Source organism: Gorilla gorilla, chromosome 8 (genome assembly GCF_029281585.2).
Source record: "Gorilla gorilla gorilla isolate KB3781 chromosome 8, NHGRI_mGorGor1-v2.1_pri, whole genome shotgun sequence".
NCBI lineage: Eukaryota > Metazoa > Chordata > Mammalia > Primates > Hominidae > Gorilla > Gorilla gorilla.
In genome coordinates this window covers 138,620,905-138,647,947 of record NC_073232.2, presented here as the reverse complement: position 1 = coordinate 138,647,947, position 27,043 = coordinate 138,620,905, and the positions used below count along the sequence as shown (strand labels likewise).

Here is a 27,043-nt window from a genome sequence, read left to right as displayed (position 1 = left end):
TATGATGTTAGCTGTGGGCTTATTATATATGGCTTTATTGTGTTGAGGTACATTTCCTCTATGCCTAATTTATTGAGAGTTTATCATAAAAGGATATTGAATTCTGTCAAATGCTTTCTCTTCATCTAATGAGATGATCACATGGTTTTTGTCCTATGTTCTCTTAATGTGATGTATCACATTTATTGATTTGTCTGTGTTGAAACATCCTTCCATCTCAGGGATAAATCCCACCTGATCATGATGAATGATCCTTTTAATGTGTTTTTGAATTTGGTGTGCTAGGTTTTTGATAAGGATTTTTGCATGTATGTTTAACAAGGATATTGGCCTGTAATTTTCTTGACTTTTTTTTTTTTTTTTTTTTGAGACAGAGTCTCGCTGTCGCCCAGGCTGGAGTGCAGTGGCGCGATCTCGGCTCACTGCAGGCTCCACCCCCCGGGGTTCATGCCATTCTCCTGCCTCAGCCTCCTGAGTAGCTGGGACTACAGGCATCTGCCACCTCGCCCAATTTTCTTTACTTTTGAGGTGTTTGTCTGCCTTTGGCATCAGGGTAACGCATTTGGAAGTATTCTTTCCTCTTCAATTTTTGGAAAAGTTTGGATTCATATTTGTTTTTCTGTAAATGTTTGTAGAATTCAGCAGCAGTGAAGCTAATATAGCTTGGCTGTGTCCCTATCCAAATCTCATCATGAAATGTAGTTCCCATAATCTCCATGTGTCATGGGAGGGACCTGGTGGGAGGTAATTGAATGATGGGGGCAGTTAGTCCCATGCTGCTGTTCTTGTGATAGTGAGTGAGTTCTCACAGATCTGATGGGTCTTTTTATAAGGGTCTTTTCCCCGTTTTGCTCGGCACGTCTCCTTGCTGCTGCCATGTAAAGAAGGATTTGTTTGCTTCACCTTCTGCTATGATCATAAGTTTCCTGAGGCCTCCCCTGCCATGCTGAACTGTGAGTCAATTCAACCTCTTTGCTTTATAAGTTACCCAGTCTTGGGTATGTCTTTATTAGCAGCATGAGAATGGACTAATACAGAAGCCATCAGGTTCTGTATTAGAAAAGCCATCAGGCTTTTCTTTGATGGGAGACTTTTTATTATGCATTCAATCTCTGCTTAGCTTTTGTTTGTCTAGGAAAGTTTTCATTTGTCCCTTATTTCTGAAATACAGCCTTGCTGGGTAAGGTATTCCTGGTAGACAGGAGTTTTTTTTTCCCCCTCCCTCAGCACTTTGAATATATCATCCCACTCTCTCCTGGCCTGCAAGTTTTCTGCTGAGTAATGCACCGATAGTCATATTGAGACTTCTTTGTATATAACGTATTTTTTATCTTTTGCTGCTCTCACAATTTTTTGTCTTTAAGTTTTGACGGTTTGATTAATGTGTGTTATGGTGGACTCCTCCTTGGGTTGAATTTGATTGGAAACTTCCATGCTTTCAGGACCTGGATGTTGGCATCTTTCCCCAGGTTAGGGAAGTTTTCAGCCATTATTTCTTTAAATATATTATGTGGCCCCTTTTTCTCTTTCTTCTTCTGAAATTTGTATTATGCAAAAGTTAGGTCATTTGATGGTATTCCATAATTCCCATTGGCTTCCTTCATTTTTCTGTTTGTTCCTCTGATTGGATAATTTTAAATTATCTGCTTCAATTCTTTTGCATCTTGCTCAAGCCTGCTGTTGAAGCTTTCTATTGCATTTTTAAAGTTTAGCCATTGTATTCTTTATCTCTAGTGTTTCTATTTGTTTTTTGATTGTTTCTGTTTCTTCATCAAACTTTTATTCATGTATTGTTTTCCAAATTTTATTTGATTTTTAATCTGTAGTATCATATAGTTTACAGAATTTCTTTAAGAGGATTATTCTGAATTCTTTGTCACTTTATAGATATCCATTTCTGTAGGGTTCATTTTTGCAGTTTTGCTAGTTTCTTTTGGCGTTGTCATGATTTCTGAATCTTTGTAATGCTATGTTCTTGCACTGGTTTTTGTGCATTTGGGGAGACAGTCACCTCTTCTGGATGTTACAGGTGTTCTTTGGCAGAAATACACCTTTACTATTTAGTCTAGCCTGTGATTCCGGATGGGCCAATTGGTAATGACCCCAGGCAGGCAAAGCTTGCTTTCCGTTCTCTAGATGGCTGGGATGCTGCCTTCGCTTTGAGTTCGGGTAGAGCTAAGCTAGCTGGGCTCAGGTGTCAGGTGAGAGCACTAGCTGAACTCTGTAATTAGGCAGAACTACTGGCTGGTCATTGCAATTTCCTCTGATTGGGCTGGGCTACAGGGTGTATTCCTTCACCAGGTGGTACTTTTATTTGAATTCTTCAGTTGTACAGAGTTGCAGGAGGTTCCCTGGGGTTAGGTGGAGTCATTGCTCAGGAAGGATGGGATTATCTGGTGCTTCAGTAGAAATGTATGCTTGAGGTTTGCGTCTTTGCCTAACCAGGGCCTTAGGGTAGGCTTTGAGGTTAAGCTGAGTGCTGTTTTAAGTTTTGGGTGTTGCAGAACTAGCTCTTGCTCTTTACCAAAATGTGTAGTCGTGGGGAGCTCTCTCCCCAGGTGGAGCCTTCAAGTAGAGCCTAAGGCTGGGCCTGGAAGATGGCTGTTGGGATTCAAGCCAGGCAAAACTTTTCACCACTTGGGAGTGACCATCTTGGCTTTGCAGGTGTGCTATGCTGTTTGCTGGTACCTCTCATTGGGGGCTGCCACTGGAAGATACACAGAGATATCACCAGTATCTGCTGTGGGCCCTGTCTCCTTGCTTTGTTTCTAACTGACTCCAGCTGGTCTCGCCATGCCGCTACCTCGAGCATTCTTTATGAAGTGAGACTGAGGTGGGCTTCCTGGGAAGCATCTCAGAATGCTAGAGAAGCTAGATGTCTGCTTCTGGTTCTCCCTGCCCACTGCAGAAACCATGGGCCCTGAGGCATCCTCTCTGTGTGGCACCATGCTGAATGAAAGGATGGAGGGAGAAGCAGTGTGGTCAAAGTGAGACCATTTCTCCTACCCTTCCAATGCAGACTTCATTCATTTCTGTAGTCTAGGCAGGTCTCTCAGGCTTATTCCCAAGTTTTGGGGTTTTGACCCACATGTTCCTGTCTGTAGATAATTGCTAGTTGAAATTTCTGTGGGTGATAGTAAAGCCTGGGGCCACCTGTTCCACTATTTTTGCCCACTTCTCTTTATTTGCAATTTATCTTTCCCCTTGTTTAGACCTGTCGGAGATTTAGATATGTATTTGGCCTGTCAGAAGAATTTAGTCTTGGATTTATTAATCAACACTATTCCTTTTATTCATAGCTTTTAATTTAGTCATTTCTGGTTTTATTTCTTAACTCCTTTGTATTTTTATTGTTGTGATTTTTTGGCCGAATGTTTAGTTCATCTATGTTCATATTTCTTGATAATAAAAGCAGTTAAAACTATACATTTTTTGTTAGTCGAGTTTTGGTTTCATTCCATATATTTTGATGTATAAATTCACTCAACACAATTATAAAAATTTTTTACCTTTCAACATTTTTTTCCTGTGAGGAATTGCTATTTGACAATTGACATAAGAACTCTTGTGGGTCAGGTTTTCTGTGAACTATGAATTCCAAGATCAATGCAAGTTTTAATATAAATATGTGAAAAGCTCCCATCTCCCTATTTTGCCTCCCCTCCAACATAAAATGAGTACAGATTTAGAATTTCATTGGTTAAATATATCTTCTGAGTATTCATTAAAAAAAAAAAAAAAAACTTTAGCAGTGGTTACTCAAAATCTTGCCATAGTCAGTTCTGCAGTATTCACTAAAAGACTTAGATTTTTATCAAAATTTCTTTCCCCCTAAAGTCTATGTGGTGGAGCTTTCTTTTTGAATCATCAACCAGTTTGTTCTTGGCATTAAACATTATCTTTTTTCCATTAAAGCTCTAATTTTTTTTTTAAAAAAAGCTAATGATGAAAATTTTAGTTATAATTTAAATGAAATTTGCATGTACAATTGTCAGTAAGGACTATGAAACATAAACAATTACGTAATTTTTGAGATGCAGCAGATCCTAGAAACTCACTCAGTCCTGTGGTTGCCAACCTTTCTCCATCTCCCGCAGATGTTCATTGAGTGCCTACTGCATGCCAGATACCATGTGCAGTAACTTCTGAATCCTCTCATCCCCCTACTTCCAGAACACAGGACTATGAGTTACTTGAAAGCTGAGGCTTGGTAGAGGGCTGGAGCCAATTGCGTTAAACTAACTAACATTATTGCAAAATATATTCTAGGGCTTTTACTCTAATAAAAATGACTCCTGGAACTGCAGTACTATATCCTTGGAACCCCAAGAAACCAGGTGACAACCCATAAATTTACCATCACTTTTCAGATGAGGAAGGCAAATCTGGAAGGCCAAATTACTTGTCCAAAGATAGACACCAAACCAGTAAAGGAGCAGGATTTGATGGAGGGAGGATGAAGTATCAATGAAAAAATAAGTCTAAGTAAAGAAATGCAAATATCTTTTTCTTTAAAAAAAAAAAAAAAGCTTGTTAACATTATAAAAAATATTTCAAATATGGCATCTTAAGTTTGAATTGGTTAACTTCCTTTAGGGATTTGGAATTTTCTGTCAACATGATTCCCCTGGCCAGGATTAAGACATGGTCTTGTAGTCTTGTAAAAGGGTATTATCCCTGGAAAATATGCTGTTCAAAATAAGGGCAGCTGGAAGCCTACAGATGACTGTTTGTGCCAGAGCAGTCAATTGATTACAGCAGGGAGCTTTCCCTTCTTTTTAAGGACTCTGGAGAGTTCATTATGAAATCTTTTGAAAGATACATGAGCAGGACCAGGCTAGACCTGGATTCCATTAGCTTTGTCTATTCACAAATAGTGGTTAGTATTAGAAGAGTCATAAATCTCTTATTTATTTTGCTATCAGAGACCTTCATAAAACTCAGCTCTTTAATAAACAGGTTGAGATACTCAGCAAACTAAATGGAAAAAATGATAAACTAATGTAAACACAGCATTTGCCTTGTTTATCATTGAGTGCCTATCTGTGCTTGTTGCTTTCTGAACCTTGAATGCTGTTACTGCAGACCCTCCCTTTGTGCCTAGTAGCCCGTGTCCCTTGGGAAACCTCCTTCACCACTGTCCTCTCACTTCAGCCTTGGCTCCTTTCTCCAGATTGTGGAAGACATTCTCCCTGGGAGCTCCACCATCTTAGTATGACACTGTTGCTTTCCCCACTTGTACCGTAACATCTTTCAGATCTAGGCATGTGACCTTTGATTCCAACCTCAAGGACTTGGCCTAGCACATAGCTGGTGCTAAGTAAAAGCTCCTGGTTACACAATGATCTCATGAGGTTGTGAGCTCATTGATATCAGAGTTCAAGTCTCCACTCATAGGGTGTTACAGCCATTTAAGTATAGGGAGTGATGGCAATTCCTTTTGAATCTGTGGGCTGCATTTGGTATGCAGGAGATGCTCTGATGTTCCATGAATGGGAGGAAGGATGTTCTGGAGCAGTGGAGAGAAGCCTGCTTTGATCACAGTGAGGATGCACCCACAGCAAGAGCAGCCTTTGTGCTTTCACTTTAGCTGGTGGTCAGAGATGGTTGGTTCAAAGGCTAGGGTCTCTGAGACTGCTGGTCTACCAAATGGTCTGCATTGAAACCATTCCCTGGGAGCTTGTTTTGAATGTACATTCTTATATCCCACCTTGAATCTGGATCACATCACTGCCATGGTGGTGACACCCTATTGTTTATTCCTGTTGTTTATGGCAAGGTCCACAGCCTCCAAGTCTCACTTCCCACCCAGCCCTTCCCCTGCTCAGCAGAATGGGGTGAATAAAACCTACTGCGACATCTTTGTGCACTGGCGTGAGGTGACAGATGGAGGAAACCCTTTGTAAACTGTCAAGTGCCTGGCAACTGAAAGACATCCGACACAAGACAGCCATTAAGTAATTACATGCATAGCAATGCTGACCAGCTGTGGTCCAAGCAGTTCATATAGTACCAAGTTTCCTAACTTGGTGTCATTTGAGAACTTACTTTCATGACTTTTTAATAAATGTATATCACCTGTGCCATACACAGGTTTGCTTTTCTTAGTTTATCTTGATTTTTCTTAATTTATCTTAAACTTTAAGTCAGTATACACATTTTGCTTAAATTTGTTTAAGAAGGAAGTTGTACTTCAATATTCTAAGTAGGCCAGTATCACTTGACATAAATACTATAAAGATAAATTGAAGGAAAACAAAACAATGTTATTAAAATGCAGCCAGACAATAGTGTCTGTTGGTGTCCCTGAGCCCAAGACCTGTTCTCTTTGTGAAAAAGGGCAGAGAGCCAGTGGCTGGGAGGTTTTAGGCATGGAATACCAAATGGACTTTTTCCTAATTAGAGGGCTTGACAGGAAACTGAAAAGTGAATAATTTGTTCCCCCCTTGACCTTATGTTAAGTGTCAGCACCGCCAAGGACACCTCCATCAAGCCAGCTGGGTATGTCTGGCCCTTTGAGGGGTGCTGTTGAGTGCTGGGTTCTGAGGCTTGAGGCCGGAGGTCTTCAGTGAAGTCCCTGAACAACTCAGTGAGTCTTTGTCTAAAGCAGAGGGGACGAGGCCAGAGTCCTATGGTGACCCAAGAGTACTTTCTCAGTCCACTCCTCCTGTGTGTGTCCAAAGGCCGGATGAGGGCTGAGTGCTGGAGTCGGGGGATTATAAATAACCCCTGAAGCCAACTAGAGTCTTTGGGGGCTCAGCACTTCTCACTGGGGGTGGGGGTGCAGGGAGAGCAATGCACAGTTGAAGGCATTGTCTTGATGAGGAGGTTTGAGATTTGTTCCTGGATCCTGGATCCAAACCCATCAACCAGGGGGTGTTTTCATGCAGGTCACTGGAGGGCTTCTGGACCTCCCCCGTCTCTATCACGTCTATTCATCATGTTGATTTCGCATGTGGGAGGTTCAAGGTGCAGTGCTGGGGGATCCGAGGAGAGGAAGCAGCAGTCTCTGTCGCAAGGAGTCAGCTCCCCTCCAGTGTGGCCAGGTAGTAAGCACATGCCATGCATGGGCTCTGAGTCAGGCAGGGAAATCCAGCACCAGAGGGCCAGAGCTGGACGGACTGTTTCTTGTAGGAGGCTTCAGACAGGGATCCATTGTAGCGCAAGCATGCAGGATGGTGACCACCAGTGAGGCCAAGAACCAGCCTATCCAGTGGGAACCCTCTTGATTTGGATGGGGCTGGCAGAGGACAGAGCTGCCAGAAGCCAGTCACAACCAGGCCACATCTGGTGAGGTCCGGACAGCTGCAGGAAAGCCGAGACTAAAGGGGGAAGTCGGGACAGAAGGGAAGGGCAGGGTGGGGTGGGGGAGCAGTGCACATGTTGTCTGGTGCCAGCTTTGGGCTGAACAGGTGGGGTCTGGGCCTCCGGGCTGAGGACACTGCCCGTGGACACCTCTGCCACAGCCTAGCTTCGCTTGAAATCCTGGCCATGGCCTGCTTTCCACACCCTGCTTCATTTCACTATGTGACCGATATGGGTACACTGTGGTGGGGGAACATGGCCCAGACTGATGGAAGACCAGCATGAGCAAAGGTGCCATGCAGGAGAGCCTGGACAGGGGAAGGGGCAGGGCTCTGGGGGTCGGCAGCAGTTCAGGTCACAGGATACTCTGGATCTGAGGTACGCATGGCAAGGCAGAGCGCTGGATGTGAGCCTAAGCTCTGCCCACTGCCAGAGGCGTGAATTCTGGCCAGATGCCCTGCCTCCAAGGCTCTCTTCCCACTCACCCTATCCCCTGCTCAGTAGAATGGGATGAATCAAACTTCCTGCAGCATTCTTGTGCAGCGACGTGAGGGGACACATGTGGGAAGCACTTTGTAAACTGTCAAGTGCCTGGCAACTGGGAGACATCCGACGCAAGACTGCCATTGACAACAGACACAGCTGCTCACACACGCAGGTCACTGCGGAAAATGCTCCAAGAGATGGACAGAGTCAGGCTCTGGAGCAGGAACTTCCTAGAATGATGGAGTTGACAGGGCCAGGTGAGTCTAGTTGTGGTGGCCATGCCCAGGCAGCTGTCACTGTCCCGGGGCTGAATTCCTCTCCCCTCTTCCTCCCTTTCTCAAAGTCAGCCTTGTAGAGAACTTGCTTCACTCGGGCTTGGCCGACTCTGTGTGTGGGTGTGTATTTTCAAGAGGAGAGTTTCTCTCCATGTGGCTCTGATTTATGCTGATACTGTCAAGTTGAAAAACACAAATTGCTTGATTCCACAGAAAATCAATTTGACAATTTCTTTGCTCCCCACCCAGCCCTTGACATGAACAGTAATCTTTAGGGCACACTGGAAAAGTTAGGAATTACAATGTGTGCCAGTGTGTGGATGCTGCTGTGTTTTAGTTGTTTCAGTTTTTTCCAGTTTCTTCTTGGGGACAGGGAGAGCATTGAAATATTTATAAGAATATCATTGGCCGGCCAGTGACAAGTACCCTCAACTCTCTCTTCAGTGGAAGCTGTGTCCACGTGCAATCACAGAGTTGAAGGAAAGATGAAACAAAGGCTACTATGTGGCTTCTTGGCTCTAAAGACAAATATCTAGATTTCAATCATATTCACTTTCCATCTAGAAATCTGTCTTCTGGGGAAAACCCATACCTGAAGAGCAAGCCAGCATACCTGTGTGATTCTGCCCACGGAAAGTTCCATTATGTAATCTTTTTCTGCTTAGCAGAGATAAATGTAATAGTATTTGCATTGTTATAGATCTGATAGATCTGGTGTTGAAACAGTTTGCCTAGATGGAAGAGATATGCAGATTGTTGAGGCTGTAAGGGACGTTGAAAGTTCGTCAAAATAGGAGTTGCTTCCCTTGATAATTTCATTCTCAATTGGACCTTTAGAGGGAAGTTTCCTCTTCGTATAAGGAATTATGCAAATGTTTTTTTTATAGTGGATATATTTGGATTCCTGTCTCTTATTTTATAACAACTGCATACTAAAACAGGCATCTCTGGCACCAGCCCCCTCATAAACTTAGCTTTCTTTAACATGTTTTAAAAGCAAATAATTTTGGTATTGTGGTCTGCTGCAGACATCATTTGTAGTTGAGCCAGGATGTTATTTGAGAACTGCAAAGCTCTCTAGGTATTACCTCCCTATATAAACCATGTGTTAGAAAGATATAAATTCAGTTTTGAAATATTTGTTGGACTGCTTTTGGCTTTCAGTCCGTGCCAAACATGTGCTTTGGTGACAGATGGAGTCATGTGGGCCCCTGAATGAAACACTTTATTGTGTATAGACTTTGTCTTCCAGCAATTGGGTTGCAGAAGCTGGGAGATAAAGAGGATCCAGTTGCTATGAGGTGTGTTCTCCAGTGAGCGTAGGATCCTTTTCCCCCTCAAATATGTCACTAGGTTATTTGGTCTCAAATTCTGTGCCATAGAAAATAGTGCTGTACACTCTGAATTTATCTAGAATAATTAAATGTAAAGCATTCTCATGTTAACTTCAAATTTTGAAACTAGAACATTTTTCCTAAGAATCTATTGAAACGTATTGGCTTTGTGGGCCTGTAAACCATTCAAGGAAGCATGGACCTAGGATTGCCAGATAAAACAGGACTCCCAGTTGAATCTGAATTTCAGATAAACAACGGATTTTTTCTTAGCGTAATTATATCCTCAGTATTGCATGGGACATATTTATCCTAAAGAATTATTCATTGTCTATCTGAAATTAGATTCAACTGGAAGTTCTATATTTTGATTTGCTAAATTTGATCATTCTCCTTGGATCCCAATTTATGGTTCGCTCTCATAAACAGTGACTGTCAAAGAGCATTCCTCAGTGATGAAGGTTCTGTGAGTTTGCAAGTCCACGTGGCACAGAGACAGAGGAAATCTCAGTTCAGTCATCCTGCAGAATAAAAAGAGTGTTCTGTTAGAACAAAGTGGACGTAGATCACATCTACTGCACTTCTGATTGGGCTCGGTTGAATACTTTTTTCTCCCCATATGCATCCGTTCTCTCTCATCTCCCCCTCTTGCATTTGTTCCCACATTATATAGGCAGAGCACGGAGGTGAGGGCATAACTCGGAAAGGCATGTTTCGGCCCATTCTCTTTTCATATAAGAAGCTTCCTTTCCCTCCCCCATCCTCCCACATGAATGCCCAGATCCTGCCCATTCAAAGCCTGATATCATTGGCATCCCTGTTGTGAAGACATCCTGGACCGCCTCGAATGAATCAGGTTTCTAGCCCAACTCCGATTGCTCTTAAAGGCACTATCCCTTTCCGTCTTCTTTATCAGACTCTGTGCTCCCAGTAGGCAGGATGCAGTCTAACTTAAGAAAACACCCAGGGGGAGGAACCTCCAGGCTACTGACATTCAGAAGAGGTTTCTTTTTCTCTCTTCTCTCTGTCCGTAACTTCTAATTGAGCACTAAATGTACAGGTGCTAAGACAAAGGCTTTCCACAAATCCTCTCCTTTCTCAATTGCCCCAGGGGTTAAGCACCCTGTACTCCAAAGGTCCCACCTTTGGTGAAAGGCAGAGCTCACTGGAAGGTGTTGTTCTAGACTCCCATGGAAACCTGAAATGCTGTTGACTCTCAGCCTGTACCATTGGTACCCCATTTCTGAGCAGCAGCAGAGAATTCGTCACTGGATGTGTGGCTCCCAGCCTCCACTCTCAGGGCAGGATTCAGGGTGACCCAGAAGTTTGTTTTAGAAATAAACCTGTTTAATATTCTTAACACATAAAGTTTCAAATAAATAAGAGAAAAACAGACTAATTAAAAATTGGCAATAAATGTGAGCAAACAACCCCCAAATTAAGAAATAAAAATAACTGATGAAAATATGAAAAGGCTCAATTTCAGTGATAAGTAAATGCACATTGAAACAACAAAGAAATTTGTTTTCTTTATAAGTGGCCAAACATTATTTGTAGGGCTTTCTCTTTATAATGATTGGCTATTGACAAGGCAGGCCAACATTCAAATTCAGGAAATACAGAGAACGCCACAAAGATACTCCTCAAGAAGAGCAAATCCAAGACCCATAATTGTCAGATTCACCAAAGTTGAAATGAAGGAAAAAATGTTAAGGGCAGCCAGAGAGAAAGGTCGGGTTACCCACAAAGGGAAGCCCATCAGACTAATAGCTGATCTCTTGGCAGAAACTCTACAAGCCAGAAGGGAGTGGGGGCCGATATTCAACATTCTTAAAGAAAAGAATTTTCAACCCAAAATTTCATATCCAGCCAAACTAAGCTTCATAAGTGAAGGAGAAATAAAATCCTTTACAGACACGCAAATGCTGAGGGATTTTGTCACCACCAGGCCTGCCCTAAAAGAGCTCCTGAAGGAAGCACTAAACATGGAAAGGAACAACCAGTATCAGTCACTGCAAAAACATGCCAAATTGTAAAGACCATCGAGGCTAGCAAGAAACTGCATCAACTAACGAGCAAAATAACCAGCTAACATCATAATGACAGGATCAAATTCACACATAACAATATTAACCTTAAGTGTAAATGGACTAAATGCTCCAATTAAAAGACACAAACTGGCAAATTGGATGAAGAGTCAAGACCCATCAGTGTGTTGTATTCAGGAGACCCATCTCATGTGCAGAGACACACATAGGCTCAAAATAAAGGGATGGAGGAAGATCTACCAAGCAAATGGAAAACAAAAAAAGGCAGGGATTGCAAACCTAGTCTCTGATAAAACAGACTTTAAACCAAGAAAGATCAAAAGAGACAAAGAAGGCCATTACATAATGGTCAAGGGATCAATTCAACAAGAAGAACTAACTATCCTAAATATATATGCACCCAATACAGGAGCACCCAGATTCATAAAGCAAGTCCTTAGAGACCTACAAAGAGAATTAGACTTCCACACAATAATATTGGGAGACTTTAACACCCCACTGTCAACGTTAGACAGATCAACGAGACAGAAAGTTAAAAAGGATATCCAGGAATTGAACTCAGCTCTGCACCAAGCGGACCTAATAGACATCTACAGAACTCTCCACCCCAAACCAACAGAATATACATTCTTCTCGGCACCACATCGCACTTATTCCAAAACTGACCACATAGTTGGAAGTAAAGCTCTCCTCAGCAAATGTAAAAGAACAGAAATTATAACAAACTGTCTCTCAGACCACAGTGCAATCAAACTAGAACTCAGGATTAAGAAACTCACTAAAAACCGCTCAACTACATGGAAACTAAACGACCTGCTCCTGAATGGCTACTGGGTAAATAATGAAATGAAGGCAGAAATAAAGATGTTCTTTGAAACCAACGAGAACAAAGACACAACATACGAGAATCTCTGGGACGCATTCAAAGCAGTGTGTAGAGGGAAATTTATAGCACTAAATGCCCAGAAGAGAAAGCAGGAAAGATCTAAAATTGACACCTTAACATCACATTTAAAAGAACTAGAGAAGCAAGAGCAAACACATTCAAAAGCTAGCAGAAGGCAAGAAATAACTAAAATCAGAGCAGAACTGAAGGAAATAGAGACACAAAAAAACATTCAAAAAATTAATGAATCCAGGAGCTGGTTTTTTGAAAGGATCAACAAAATTGATTGACCTCTAGCAAGACTAATAAGAAAAGAGAAAAGAATCAAATAGACGCAATAAAAAATGATAAAGAGGATATCACCACCAATCCTACAGAAATACAAACTACCATCAGAGAATACTATAAACACCTCTACACAAATAAACTAGAAAATCTAGAAGAAATGGATAAATTCCTCAACACAAACACCTTCCCAAGACTAAACCAGGAAGAAGTTGAAACCCTGAATAGACCAATAACAGGCTCTGAAATTGAGGCAATAATTAATAGTCTACCAACCAAAAAAAGTCCAGGACCAGATGGATTCACAGCCGAATTCTACCAGAGGTACAAGGAGGAGCTGGTACCATTCCTTCTGAAACCATTCCATCAATAGAAAAAGAGGGAATCCTCCCTAACTCATTTTATGAGGCCAGCATCATCCTGGTACCAAAGCGGGGCAGAGACACAACAAAAAAGGAGAATTTTAGACCAATATCCCTGATAAAATCAATGCAAAAATCCTCAATAAAATACTGGCAAACCGAATCCAGCAGCACATCAAAAAGTTTATCTACCATGATCAAGTGGGCTTCATCCCTGGGATGCAAGGCTGGTTCAACATATGCAAATCAATAAATGTAATCCAGCATATAAACAGAACCAAAGACAAAAACCACATGGTTATCTCAATAGTTGCAGAAAAGGCCTTTGACAAAATTCAACAGCCCTTCATGCTAAAAACTCTCAATAAATTAGGTATTGATGGGATGTATCTCAAAATAATAAGAGCTATTTATGACAAACCCATAGCCAATATCATACTGAATGAGCAAAAACTGGAAGCATTCCCTTTCAAAACTGGCACAAGACAGGGATGCCCTCTCTCACCACTCCTATTCAACATAATGTTGGAAGTTCTGGCCAGGGCAATCAGGCAGGAGAAAGAAATAAAGGATATTCAGTTAGGAGAAGAGGAAGTCAAATTGTCCCTCTTTGCAGATGATATGATTGTATATTTAGAAAACCCCATCGTCTCAGCCCCAAATCTCCTTAAGCTGATAAGCAACTTCAGCAAAGTCTCAGGATACAAAATCAATGTGCAAAAATCACAAGCATTCTTATACACCAATAACAGACAAACAGAGAGCCAAATCATGAGTGAACTCCCATTCACAATTTCTTCAAAGAGAATAAAATACCTAGGAATCCAACTTACAAGGGATGTGAAGAACCTCTTCAAGGAGAACCACAAACCACTGCTCAATGAAATAAAAGAAGACACAAACAAATGGAAGAAGATTCCATGCTCATGGATAGGAAGTATCAATATCGTGAAAATGGCCATGTTGCCCAAGGTAATTTATAGATTCAATGCCACCCCCATCAAGCTACCAATGACTTTCTTCACAGAATTGGAAAAAACTACTTTAAAGTTCATATGGAACCAAAAAAGAGCCCACATTTCCAAGTCAATCCTAAGCCAAAAGAACAAAACTGGAGGCATCAGACTACCTGACTTCAAACTATACTACAAGGCTATAGTAACCAAAACAGCATGGTACTGGTACCAAAACAGAGATAAAGACCAATGGAACAGAACAGAGCCCTCAGAAATAATACCACACATCTACAACTATCTGATCTTTGACAAACCTGACAAAAACAAGAAATGGGGAAAGGATTCCCTATTTAATAAATGGTGCTGGGAAAACTGGCTAGCCATATGTAGAAAGCTGAAACTGGATCCCTTCCTTACACCTTATACACAAATTAATTCAAGATGGATTAAAGACTTAAATATTAGACCTAAAACCATAAAAACCCTAGAAGAAAACCTAGGCATTACCATTCAGGACATAGGCATGGGCAAGGACTTCATGTCTAAAACGCCAACAAAAGCCAAAATTGACAAATGAGATCTAATTAAACTAAAGAGCTTCTGCACAGCAAAAGAAACTACCATCAGAGTGAACAGGCAATCTACATAATGGGAGAAAATTTTTGCCATCTGCTCATCTGACAAAGGGCTAATATGCAGAATCTACAAAGAATTCAAATTTACAAGAAAAAAACAACCCCATCAAAAAGTGGGTGAAGGATATGAGCAGACACTTCTCAAAAGAAGACATTTATGCAGCTAACAGACACATGAAAAAATGCTCCTCATCACTGACCATCAGAGAAATGCAAATCAAAACCACAATGAGATACCATTTCACACCAGTTAGAATGGTGATCATTAAAAAGTCAGGAAACAACAGGTGCTGGAGAGGATCTGGAGAAATAGGAATACTTTTACACTATTGGTGGGACTGTAAACTAGTTCAACCATTGTGAAAGATGGTGTGGCGATTCCTCAGGGATCTAGAACGAAATACCATTTGACCCAGCCATCCCATTACTGGGTATATACCCAAAGGATTATAAATCATGCTGCTATAAAGACACATGCATACGTATGTTTATTGCGGCACTATTCCCAATAGCAAAGACATGGAACCAACCCAAATGTCCAACAATAATAGGCTGGATTAAGAAAATGTAGCACATATACACCATGGAATACTATGCAGCCATAAAAAATGATGAGTTCATATCCTTTGTAGGGACATGGATGAAATTGGAAATCATCATTCTCAGTAAACTATCGCAAGGACCAAAAACCAAACACCGCATGTTCTCACTCATAGGTGGGAATTGAACAATGAGAACACTTGGACACAGGAAAGGGAACATCACACACCAGGGCCTGTCATGGGATGGGGGGAGGGGGGAGGGATAGCATTAGGAGGTATACCCAATGTAAATGACTGACGAGTTAATGGGTGCAGCACACCAACTTGGCACATGTATACATATGTAACAAACCCTAGAACTTAAAGTATAATAATAAAAAAAGAAAAAAATATAATGATTGGCTATTGAGTTGTCAACTTGCCAGTGCCTGGTCGTTGCTGAATGAAGGGAAACCAGTCACATTTCAGGTCCAGCAGAGAGGAGGAGGGAGCCCTGCCCACGCCCCACCCCTCCACCCTCCCTCCAGCCCTCATCAGCGGATTCACCTTGTTGATTTATAGTGCTACACTGTGTGATCAGACACTGAAAGGAGAAAAACTGTGCACTTGGATGACATATTAAGTGCTCATCTTGCAGAGAAATGAAAATCCATTTAGAACAATTAGTGCATCATTAGTGTGGATTTTAAACCAAGGCAGTGTTCTCAGCCTACAAATGTTCTTGCTCTGATAAAAGACCTGCCAGCTGATACTGGATTGGACCAGTTCTCTTGTCTGTGGGAATAGATCAGAGTCAAGATGGGTATTGTTGAGAGGAAATTATTTAGAAGTTCCTAAAATGAACAGTTTTCTTTACTCTTTTGGCTTCTCTATGTAAGATGAAGCAAGGATTTAAACAGTTAAGCACAGTGTTTAGTTTCAAACACTAAGAACAAAAAAAAAATTCTAATTAGAATTATTTAAAATGTTCCTGGGTCAATCTATACGCCTAATAAATATCTGTCAAATTGAATAGAATGAAAAGTTCTTCAGGACGCTAATTCTAAGTTGTAATAGTTTTGTTTATCCTGTTTGACTATTTAAATTATGATTGCCCATTTGGGTCCTCCAAATGCAATGGCCAAAGTCAATGGCTAGAAAATCAAAGGTTGTAAAAATCATGTCAGCACCTACCTCTAGATAGCCACACTTTCTCCTTGGCCACTGGAACTTAGGCAGGTGTCCCCTAACTTTGTGATTCCAATCATCGCAGTGCTTGAAGTCCCACCTTATTCCCCATCTCACCCTATTCCCCACCTGCATCCTGCCCAAGCCACAGTCATCCCTGCAAGTGGGGAAAAAGGGAAATGAACATTCCTGCTGTCGGGCATGGGGCATAGGATGTGCCCCTTCTTGTTGTCTTTTGGAATTCAGATTCTATTTTCCCATGAAAACACATGAGGTTTCAGATCTAGAAACTATTACCCACATTAGAAGTCAAAGTGCATTTTTCTCATACAGAAAATGAAATGTTCTAAATGGTGATATGAAAGTCAACTCTATGAGTTAAAAGGCATTTAAGAGTTAGCCTTCAAAAACTAACCGAGTCTATAAAAAATACATTTCAAATTCAAATCATCACCCTGTGCCCACTGCCTTCTGGTGTGTAGCCACGTACATGCTGGGGCTTAGCTTCCCCTCAGCTAATGAAGCAGGCATGGATCCTTAAACAGAGAAGGAAGTATCAGGCTACTATGATGACAATTGCTATTATGGTCCCTTAGTTCTCTGTTCTCCTCTTAATTTGGCTTCTCAAGGAAGCTTTCCTGCTGGGTAGATAATGAACAAAATGTTTTAGATGAGGACTCTGGTTGACTTGGCAGTTCTTTCTCATTAAAAATAAGCAAATTGGAATTCTGGCTTATAAATAAGGCTCATGTGGATGTGGTTGTGTGCATCCACCTGTGAGGGATCAGACATTGCAGGGTGAGCTAAAAGTCAATCACTCATCAGAGTGTCCATGAGAACGAAGCCTTGGACCCCATTCCTGTCTCATCATGATCACAGTGAGGCCATGGAAATTTTTAATTTGTTTGATAATAATTCATTGCACAAATACTTGTCTGCACATGAAGATATAGCAGTAAATTTGATAGATGAGGCCCCTACCTCTTGTTATTCCTATTTTTGATTGAGGGGTGGTAGAGACAGACAAAGAGGTAAATAAATAAAACAAGATTTGATACTGATAGTTGCTGTAGGCGGGATAAAGGATGATGGGCCGGGAAGCAACTTGGGTTGGGAGGAAAAGTATTTAAATAGGGAAGACTCTCTGAGGGGTAACATTTGAGCAGAGACTTGAATAACAAGGTTTGGGGGCATGCGAAGGTTTGAGAGTAGGGTATTCTATGCAGAGGGCACAGCAAATGCAAAGGCTGTGGCCAGGTGCGATGGCTCACACCTGTAATCCCAGCACTTTGGGAGGCTGAGGCAGGTGGATCACGAGGTCAGGAGTTCAAGACCAGCCTGGCCAAGATGGTGAAACCCCATCTCTACTAAAAATACAGAAAATTAGCCAGGCGTGGTGGGGGCACCTATAAACCCAGCTACTTGGGAGGCTGAGGCAGAGAATTGCTTGAACCCAGGAGGTGGAGGTTGCGGTGAGCTGAGATTGCACCACTGCACTCCAGCCTTGGCAACAGAGTGAGACTCCACCTCAAAAAAAAAAAAAAAGGCCACGAGGTAGGACATAGCTGGGCACTATTAAGGGGTCAGGAGGCTGGTCAGTATGGTGGCAGTAGAGAGAGGAAGATGGTGCTATCAGGACATGAGGTTCCAGAACTTAGGAAAAAAATGTGAATCATACTCCAAGTTTTCCTAATCAGCATGATTGTTTATTTATCACACAGTAGGATTATGAGCACAGCATTCTGTAATTTGGCTGTATAGGTCAGCCCCCTGGCTTCATGATTTGTGTGATCCTGGGCAAGTTACTTAACTTCTGTGCCTCAGTTTCATCATCTATGAGATGGGGATAAATATCATAGGGTAGTTGTTGGGTTTAAACAAGGTAAGCTTGTAAAAGATTAGAATGGGGCTTTCTTGCATAGCAATTGCTTAATTAGCATTCGTTGTAATCAATAACTATTTCTTGATTATGTAATCTATGCTCAACCCTCCATGTTTGCCTTATGAATAGTTCTCATTTAACCATTCTTCAGGCTTTATACAATCCATTCTTAGGCAGAGAATGTGTCCATTATGGGTCAGAGTTAGCCTGCTTAAAAGCCCTAGAATGGGGCTGGGCACTGTGGCTCATGCCTGTAATCCCAGCACTTTGGGAGGCCAAGGTGGGTGGATCACGACGTCAAGAGATCAAGACCATCCTGGCCAACGTGGTGAAACCCCATCTCTACTAAAAATACAAAAATTCACTAGGTGTGGTGGTATGCACCTGTAGTCCCAGTTACTCCGGAGGCTGAAGCAGGAGAATCGCTTGAACCTGGAAGTCAGAGGTTGCAGTGAGCTGAGATCGGGTCACTACACTCCAGCCTGGGTGACAGAGCAAGACTCTGTCTCAAAAAAGAAAAGGAAAAAAAAAAGCCCTAGAATGGCTTCCCACTTCACTCAAATAAAATTTAATTTCCCTGCCTTGAAAAGCCCACCACAGTCTGAGCCTTGTCTACCACCTGGACTTCTGCTCCTCCCTCTCTGCATCCCATCTCTCACTCCGTCTTAGCCATACTGACTGCCTGGCTGTTCCTGGAACCCACAAAGCACTTACTGCCTTGGGGTTTTCACATTCATGTTCTCTTGATGAGAAACCTGTTATAGATGTTTGCTCTTGTTAAAGGTCCCTCTCCTTTAAGATTGAAAGAGGGAGAACCTGCAGATGATGAGGCTATCTAGAAGTATTCAGTTAAGTACTAGGAGCATCTTTTAGAAGACAAAAGAACAAAACAAAGCACAAAACACCAACTGGAGTTTTATAAGAAGAGGACTCTGCCAAAGAAGTCAGTCATCCAGACACGTGGCTTAAGAAAGGGCGATGAATGTGGATGGTATTGACAAGACGTGTATGATTGAAAACGTGTTGGTTTTTCGCTGGGAGATGAAGATTAAAAACCTTTGATTTTAAACACGTTGAATTTGAGGTGGTGATGGTGACAAGACATTGAAATTAACATGTCCTGTAGATAAAATATAGACTGTGCTTGGGTGAAGTGGCCAGATGGGAAGAACGTATTGATTTGGGCAACATCAGCTTAAAAATTAATGAGTTCTCTGGGGAACAGTAAGGGTAGAAAGGGAAGATGGCCAAGAGCTGAGACTTGGGGAATGTTCAAGTGGAGGAGGCAAGACCTGGGCAGAGGAGGGGAAGAAATCCAGAATCACAGAGTGCTGCCCAAGTTAGTGTGTATTTTGGCAGAAGGTGGTCACAGATACCCAGTGAAGCAGCAGGGATGTGAGAGAATGCCGTTACATGGAGCTGGGGCTTTAGTGTAGATGCAGAATGACTTGTTTTTCACTGTTGTTTAATTCCATTTAATAAGTTTACAGGACTTAATGACATATACAAGGTTCCATTCTTGTTGTTTTGCTGTTAAGATCCAAAAATTATTCCTAGGTGTACATTTTAACAATTAGTTTCATTTTCCCCTTACATCGTTTCTTGCAAGGTAAGCATTGAAGAATTCTGACCCTCTGCAAAAGTGTTACAAAGTGAATGTATGTATTTGACATGCAAAGGGCTTGGGTTTTGCCATCAATTCCACCATTTATATTATTAGGCAACTTTGAGAAAAACCTATACAACTCTATAGTTTAGTCTCACAGTGTGTAAAATGGGATTAGTATCTCACTCACCAGTAACGGGTATAAAAATGTAAGTTACTGTTGTAAGTGACTTTGCTCCCCACAGCTGGGAGGCACCATAGGCATGGACAGTTATGTTTATGTGTAGTAGAGACAGCTCGTGCTTGGGGTATGAATCTATTTAGACATTTATGAGAAGCTATAACTAGCTTTCTTTGAATTTCAAAATGACACATGAAACATCTTTTCTAAATTGTAATTGTTCCATAGCACTTGATTGCTTTTATTTCCAAATGGCTCTGTCCTCTAACACGCCCAAGGCTGTGTATCTGTGGTGCCAGAAGAATTGTTGTTTTGTCATCATAAGTCCAAAGGATTTTTTTAAGTTTATTTTTTCATCATAAAAGTAGTAATGTGCCAATTATAGAAAAGCCAGAAATACATACAAACATAGAGAAGAAAATCATAATGAATTCATAGCCCCAGCACTCAAAGAAAGCCAGCAAGAGCATTTTGGTGTATTTCTTTCCAGTGACTGATAAGGAATAAACAAAAAAAACAACTTAAACCAAATGAGATCCATGTGTGATGGTTAATATTAGGTGTCAGCTTGACTAGATGGAGGGTTGCCTACATGGCTGATAAAGTATTGTTTCTGGGTGTGTCTGGGAGGGTGTTGCCAGAGGAGATTGGCATTTGAGTCGGACTGGAAGAGGAAGACCCGCCCTTTCCCAGGATGGATGGGCAGCATCCCATGTGCTGCCAGCACAGCTGGAACAAAGCAGGTGGAGGAAGGTGGGATGATCTGGCTTGCTGAGGCTTCTGATTTCCTTCTTTTTCTGTGCTGAATGCTTCCTCCCACTCCTCCTGCCGTTGGACATCAGACCCCAGGTTCTTTGACCTTTGGACTCTGGGACTTGCACCAGTGACTTCAAAGCAGGAAGAGGAAGGTGGGATAAGCTTGCTTGCTGAGTCTTCTGGCTCTCTTCCTTCTTCCCATTCCTCCTGCCCTGGGACATCAGACTTCAGGGACTGAAGACTTCAGACTGTGGGACTTAGACCAGTGGCTTCCCAACCTTTGGCCGCAGACTGAAGGCTGCACTGTTGGCTTCCCTGGTTTTGAGGCTTTCGGGCTTTGACAGAGCCACTACCAGCTTCTGTCTTTCACAGCTTGCAGATGGCCTGTCCTGGGACTTCGCCTTGTAATTGTGTGAGCCAGTTCTTCCTAATAAACTCCCTGTTTTATATACACATATTCTATTGGTTCTGGAAAACCTGAGTAATACACCATGTACATGTTTGCATCCATGATCTCATCTGATCCTCTTGCTGGCCCTCTGTGGCGGATGCTGTTCCATAGCCCAGCTCCACTCACCAAGGATCTCAATAGCAAGGAATGCAAGCAACTTGCCCAGGGTCATTGAGAGCGTGTGGTGGATGCAGGATGCGTCTTCTGACTCAAAATATTATGCTGCTTCTCTTACACCTGCCTACATCTTCATAATTCAGCGGGCCAGCGTGGTAGCTACAATCTTAGGCTCTGAGAGAAGCTATATTCTGTATTGACATGGTTTTGTCAATGTGTTTATGTGTGTGTCACTTGGTGTCACCTTCCCAAACCTAGTGGCAGTTTCTCCCTTTCACTTTTCTGCCATCCCAGACCCTTGTAGCCAATGATGCAAAAAATTTTAAGTTTTTATTTCAACTTGCTGTTTCTGTGTTTTCTAGAGTATGCTGGAGTACTCAGAAGGCCCTTTAAGCTGCTTGAGAATCACTTATTTTCACATCCTCTGCCTTTTTCTACTCAGGAATCCTTGTCAGTGACAAGGTTTTAGCTTGCCTGCAGGTACTGCATCTTCCATCTGAGTAAATAGCAATGTCAGAAGAGCAGTGAATGGCAAACATGCCAACTTTCTGGTATTTGGAGCCCCCAGTGATAACCAGTCATCCCTGAGCCTTTTGATATGTACTGAACTGCTCCAGAATGACATGATTATTCTTGTAAAATTCAGATTAAATTTTAAAAATTATTCTTAGTAGACTTCATTTTTAGAATGATTTTAGAGTGACAGAAAAATTGCAAAGCTAGAACAGATGGTTTCCAGACACTCCACATCCCATTTCCCCTATTCTTAACATCTTACCTTAGTATTGTACATTTGTTACAGTTAGTAAACCAATATTTACATAGTATTTTAAATTAGGTTTATACTTTATTCATTGGTTCTTACTGAGTGCATTTTTTGTGTTGCTCAGTCCCATCCAGGATACCACATTACATTTAGTTGTCCTGTCTCCTTAGGTTCATCTTGTCTGTGACAGTACCTCAGACTGTCCTTGTTTTTGATGATGTTGACAGTTTTGAGGATTACTGGTTGGTATATTTTAGAGCATACCTCTTTGGGAATTTATCTCATGATTAGACGGAGGCTGTGGGTTTTGAAGTGGAAGATCACAGATGGAAGTGTGACTGTCATCACATCACATCAAGGGTCGTGCCATCCACAGGACTTATCTCTGTTGATGTTGACCTTGACCATCTGGCTAAAGCAGGGTTTGTCAGGTTTCTCTCTTATAAAGTTACTTTTTTCAGCTTAACTTTTGCTATTGGTGCTTTTGTGGATCCTTCACTTATGTTATTTTAAAATTGCATTACTAATTTACATGTAGGGAGCGTGCAGCTAAAATGAAAGAACTACATCATTATTTGGTTAAGATTGAAAATGTGAATCTGAAAGGAAATCTTGCTATCATTTATAGGAGCATCACCACCATATTGCCCTGAGACAAGGAGCTGCTCAGTTCTGTAAGATTTTCTTTAGGTCTCGGATATTTAGGGGCTAAAAAAAATTGCTTAGTCAGTTTCTGAAGCCTTGTCCCTGGCTTCGTGGCAAATGGCCGCCCCAACTTTTTGCTTTCACTTAGATTTTTCAAAAGAATGTTTATCTTAATTCTACTTTTTGCACCTCAGATTGATTCTCCATTTTAAAGTTCATGTAGGTGTTGATAATGATTTCCCTTTCAAGCCAGAACTCCAGGTGTGATATTTAAGTTTCTCTTGACTAATGATCTCATCAGAGCTTATTTTCTCAATGGCCCACTGGGTGGCTTAGGAGGATACCCACTGGCATCCACTTACACACTGGCGTTTTCAAATGATCAATATGGAGTTGTGATTTTTGCACCAATAGTGTGGTTTGGTTAAACAGACACTGCCTCAAAGTCTAGAAACTTGGATTCTGATATCTAAGACGGATTTCATGCATTAAGCTTTTCGAAAGCGCTTTACTATGTTGACTTATTTGAGCTCCCTTAACCTCATGAGAATCTTAGAGGAGAGAATGCAGTTTTCATTTTGTAGACGGTAGAGCCTCAGATGTCAGGCTTTGACAAAGGAAAATAAATCAAGGAGGAGTCAGGACCAGGGTCAGGTCTTGTGGCTCCAAGATGTCCCCTCTTCACTGTGTATGTCTTAGAGCTGCTGCATCAGTCTCCACCTCTTGTGAAATGGAGCTTGCGCGGATGTGGGCATCAGGGTGGTGTGGACTTGGTTATAGCCTTTCCTGTTTCCCTTCATAAGTTACCAAAGGAAGGTTGGTTAGAGCAAGGATGGGGCAGGACTCATGCAGGCAGCCAGGCTCTGGGTGACATGAGGGGAGGATCTGGAGTCACTTTGAGAGGTTTCTTCTTTGCCTGCTTTCCCATAACCTTAAAAACTTTCATTGCAATCTTGACTAGCCTGAATCAGATCTGAAAATGACAAACTCAGACAAGGAGACAAGCAAAGCAGGCACACACTTCCCATGGGAAGCACAGCTGATGATCACAGCAGATAACCGTCTGAGATGAACGATCTAATATGTGTTTTTCCACTCTGAGGCTGAAGCAAACTGTCCATTTTATCAAAACTGCAAGCAGTGTATCAGGTTATGCAGTGGCAAAAGAGCTTCCTGCCCAGTATAATCTATCCACATTTCTTATTTAGGTAACTATGAGTTCTGTTCATGCCCAAATATATATTATGAAAAATAAAATATATGCAAACTGTGTATTTTATAGGGTCATATTTTTTCCTCGGGTTTCTCAGGCTTGAATGTATCCATCATTCAGGTCCCGCGTTTATAATTTATCAATAAGATCACTCCATAAAATATATTCTGGTACCTCACAGCTGTGTATAATTTATTCTGTCTATCCGTGCAGTAGAAATAAAATTTTTATTTGCATCATCTAAAAGAAATACCAATGTATAAATACATAAGAAAAGCTCATAAGAAACGGTCTTCTGACTACAGATACTGCTGAGGGGATGTTGTGCAGCCAATTAAAAAGCTGAGAGATGGCTTCATTATCCATGTACATAGATAATAAATACCGTACTCAGCAAATAGTGCAGTCACTCAATTTCTCAAAAAGGTTGCACCACATTCTACAAGGGCTGCCACAGCCTGCTTCTAAATTCTCCTTCGAATATTTGGAAATAAAGCCTCTTCAAGGAAAACATATTTGCCAAAAAGGGCTCCTTTTGGATTGAGATACTGGAATATGTAGGTGAAACAGGAAATGTTTCAGTGGTTGGAATATTTTGCCTTCAGGAAACTAAATAACTGTGTCTTTCTCAGCCACTAAGAGCCTTGGAAGAAACAGTCCAGAGGATGGAGGATGTTCTTTACACTTGGTTTCTGTAGCCTCACCCTGATTATCTAACAGGAGGCCCCACCAACACCTCCTGAACTTCCCCAAAGTCAAGGTGTGGAGTTGCTGCCTCCCCTACACCCCTCCCTGCAGGAGCACCTGCGAACAGTTCGACTAGAAGACCCGGATTTCACGCATCATCTCCTTCCTCCTCACACATACAGCTTCTCAAGGGAAGTCTATTAAGTGCAAAGACTTTTCCTCCAGGCATCTGAGGCCTGGGTGAAAACCTTCCAGGCCTTTTGGTAGTGTGGCTGGAATACCCATGGAAACCATCCCATCCTCCCCATTGCTGGGGTTGGGTTGGGAGTGATAGAGGATTCTAGTTTTAGAACTCTTTCTCTGCCAAATTTAACAGAACCTTGGCAATAGGATTGGTTTGTGGTTGTTCAATTTAACAATTCACTTGTGTTGGAAACTCAGCACTGCCAGGAGTACCTTATAATTAAACTGGTTTGTTTATGTGGAGGATATTTTAAAATGCTCGCGATCACTTTGACAGTTTTAGCTGACTTTCCAAAGACTACACCAATGCCCGTGGTAACTCTCGGCGTGGTGTGGTTTTCAGCAGGTGAAGGGAAAGTTCAGATGGATCTCCAGTTTTCACCCCATAATTGCTAGTATTTTAAAGCTGCCTTAATCCAATTCCAATAACATGACAGCTCTCTTATAAGTTCAGTTAATTGCACTCTGTAGTCGGCCTCTGCAGGAGCTGTATAGCTGGATCAGAACTCACTTTGTTTCTCTGCATTCCAACGTGTGAATCCCGTGGGGTCCTGAGCAAGAGACCCTGGTCTTGGCAAAGCTTCGAGAACAGTGCCGTTGAAACCGGCCGATGCGTCCCTCACACATCATGTGATTTCCCTCGGGCTCACCACGCTCTGCCTCATTTTATGGGAAAGGAAAGTCTTGCGCTCCCTCTACTGCTGTCGATCCTCGTGGCTATATGTGCAGCTGGAGGCTTCTCATCATCAGCTCTCAGCTTATAAGCTCCCCATCCCCAACAAAAAAGGGGGGCTTTCCTGGCCTGTCCTTCAGAAGTACCATCCCCAGCCATTCTGCTGTCACCCTGTTTTTCTTCTTAATTTTTTTTTACTTTGAAATAATGTTTGATTGACAGGAAGGTTGCAGTTTTAACAGAGTTGCTGTGGTCCTGCTGTTTCACAGCACTTCTGGCTCTCTGAAATGGTCTTCTTTTCATCGTTTTTCTCTCCCAGTACAAGAATGCAAGTCCTGAGGGCAGTTTTCTCTATGTCCCTCTCTGAAATGCACAGGACGGAGAGAGAAGCAAGCCTTCTGGGATGAAGCTGTGTTCAAGAGATGAGGGTCTCAGCAGTATAGACGGAGGGAGCTGGCTCACTTTGGGGCTGCTGGCGTGAAGAAAGAATAGGCTTTTTGAATAGAAGGCATCAGATCTAGAGTCACTGACAAGAGTGCCTGTCACCAGGTAGACAGTTGAATACTTGGTGAGTGGTGAGTAAACACGTGGGACACAACTGGCCCGTGGCCCCACAGCTGATGTGTGGTAGAGCTGGTGCTGCTGCAGGGTGCATCTTCCTCCAAAGCCTGCACTATTCTGCCTTTGAGCACATGGAAGGCATGGGCTCAAGCGACAGGAGGAGGGAGACACACTTACTTAAGATCTCCATGCTGCCAGTGGTTGCACCCTTGCAGCCAGGAGAAGGACTTCGGATGCTTCCCATTCAGAGAGTTGACTCTTTTCACCTCCAAGCAGCCGTTCACGGGTGTCACAGATATCACCGTCAGAGCCGGCACCTCCACTTGCTCCGCCAGAACCCTTCTCGCTTGAATGCAGGTTCATCCCTGAAGACTCAGCCCATCCACATCCTGAAGACCACACGTCCTGGGCCCACAGTCTCCTCCCTCCTTCCTTCCCCATGCGGTCGAGGGTTGCAGCTCAGCCCTCTCCCATTGGCTGTATTTCGGACTTTCAGTTCATTCCTGTTCCTTGTCCCCTTGGTCCTCAACACCTGAGAGTTTTAAACACTCTGTGACCAGCTTGAGAATTTCACAGAGGCTGTTTCAGACAGTGACTACGGGAGTAGTAATCCTTTGGTAACCTGAATATAACTGCAGACTTCCACATTGAGCATGATAAAATGGTGTGGATTTAAAAGTATTTGGGGAACTGTAAAATGTCTAGGATTAAAATTTCAATACCATTTGTGCCCAATAAATGTGAACTCTTTAGTAACTTAAAACTGTGTTATTATGACTCAGGTCTGAAAATTATGAGTCCTGCTTGAAGAAATGGGAATAACATGTGAGGGAATCTGGTCCCATCCTTCACCTTGAGGGATATACTGTGGTCGAACCAAATAGCAGGAGCATGACCTCATAGGAGAGCAAGTCCAGAGAAATTAGCGTATTTGTTGAGAAAGTGATACACCCTCCAGAAGAGAAAAATGTTATACTTTCC

The 27,043-nt window shown here is 42.1% G+C and overlaps 1 protein-coding gene across 3 annotated transcripts in view; it reads left to right on the top strand.

Annotated features, from left to right (window-relative positions):
- The window catches only part of ADAM12 (ADAM metallopeptidase domain 12), a 377,010-nt gene that overhangs the window by 30,123 nt on the left and 319,844 nt on the right, over positions 1-27,043 (top strand). The window lies entirely within an intron of this gene.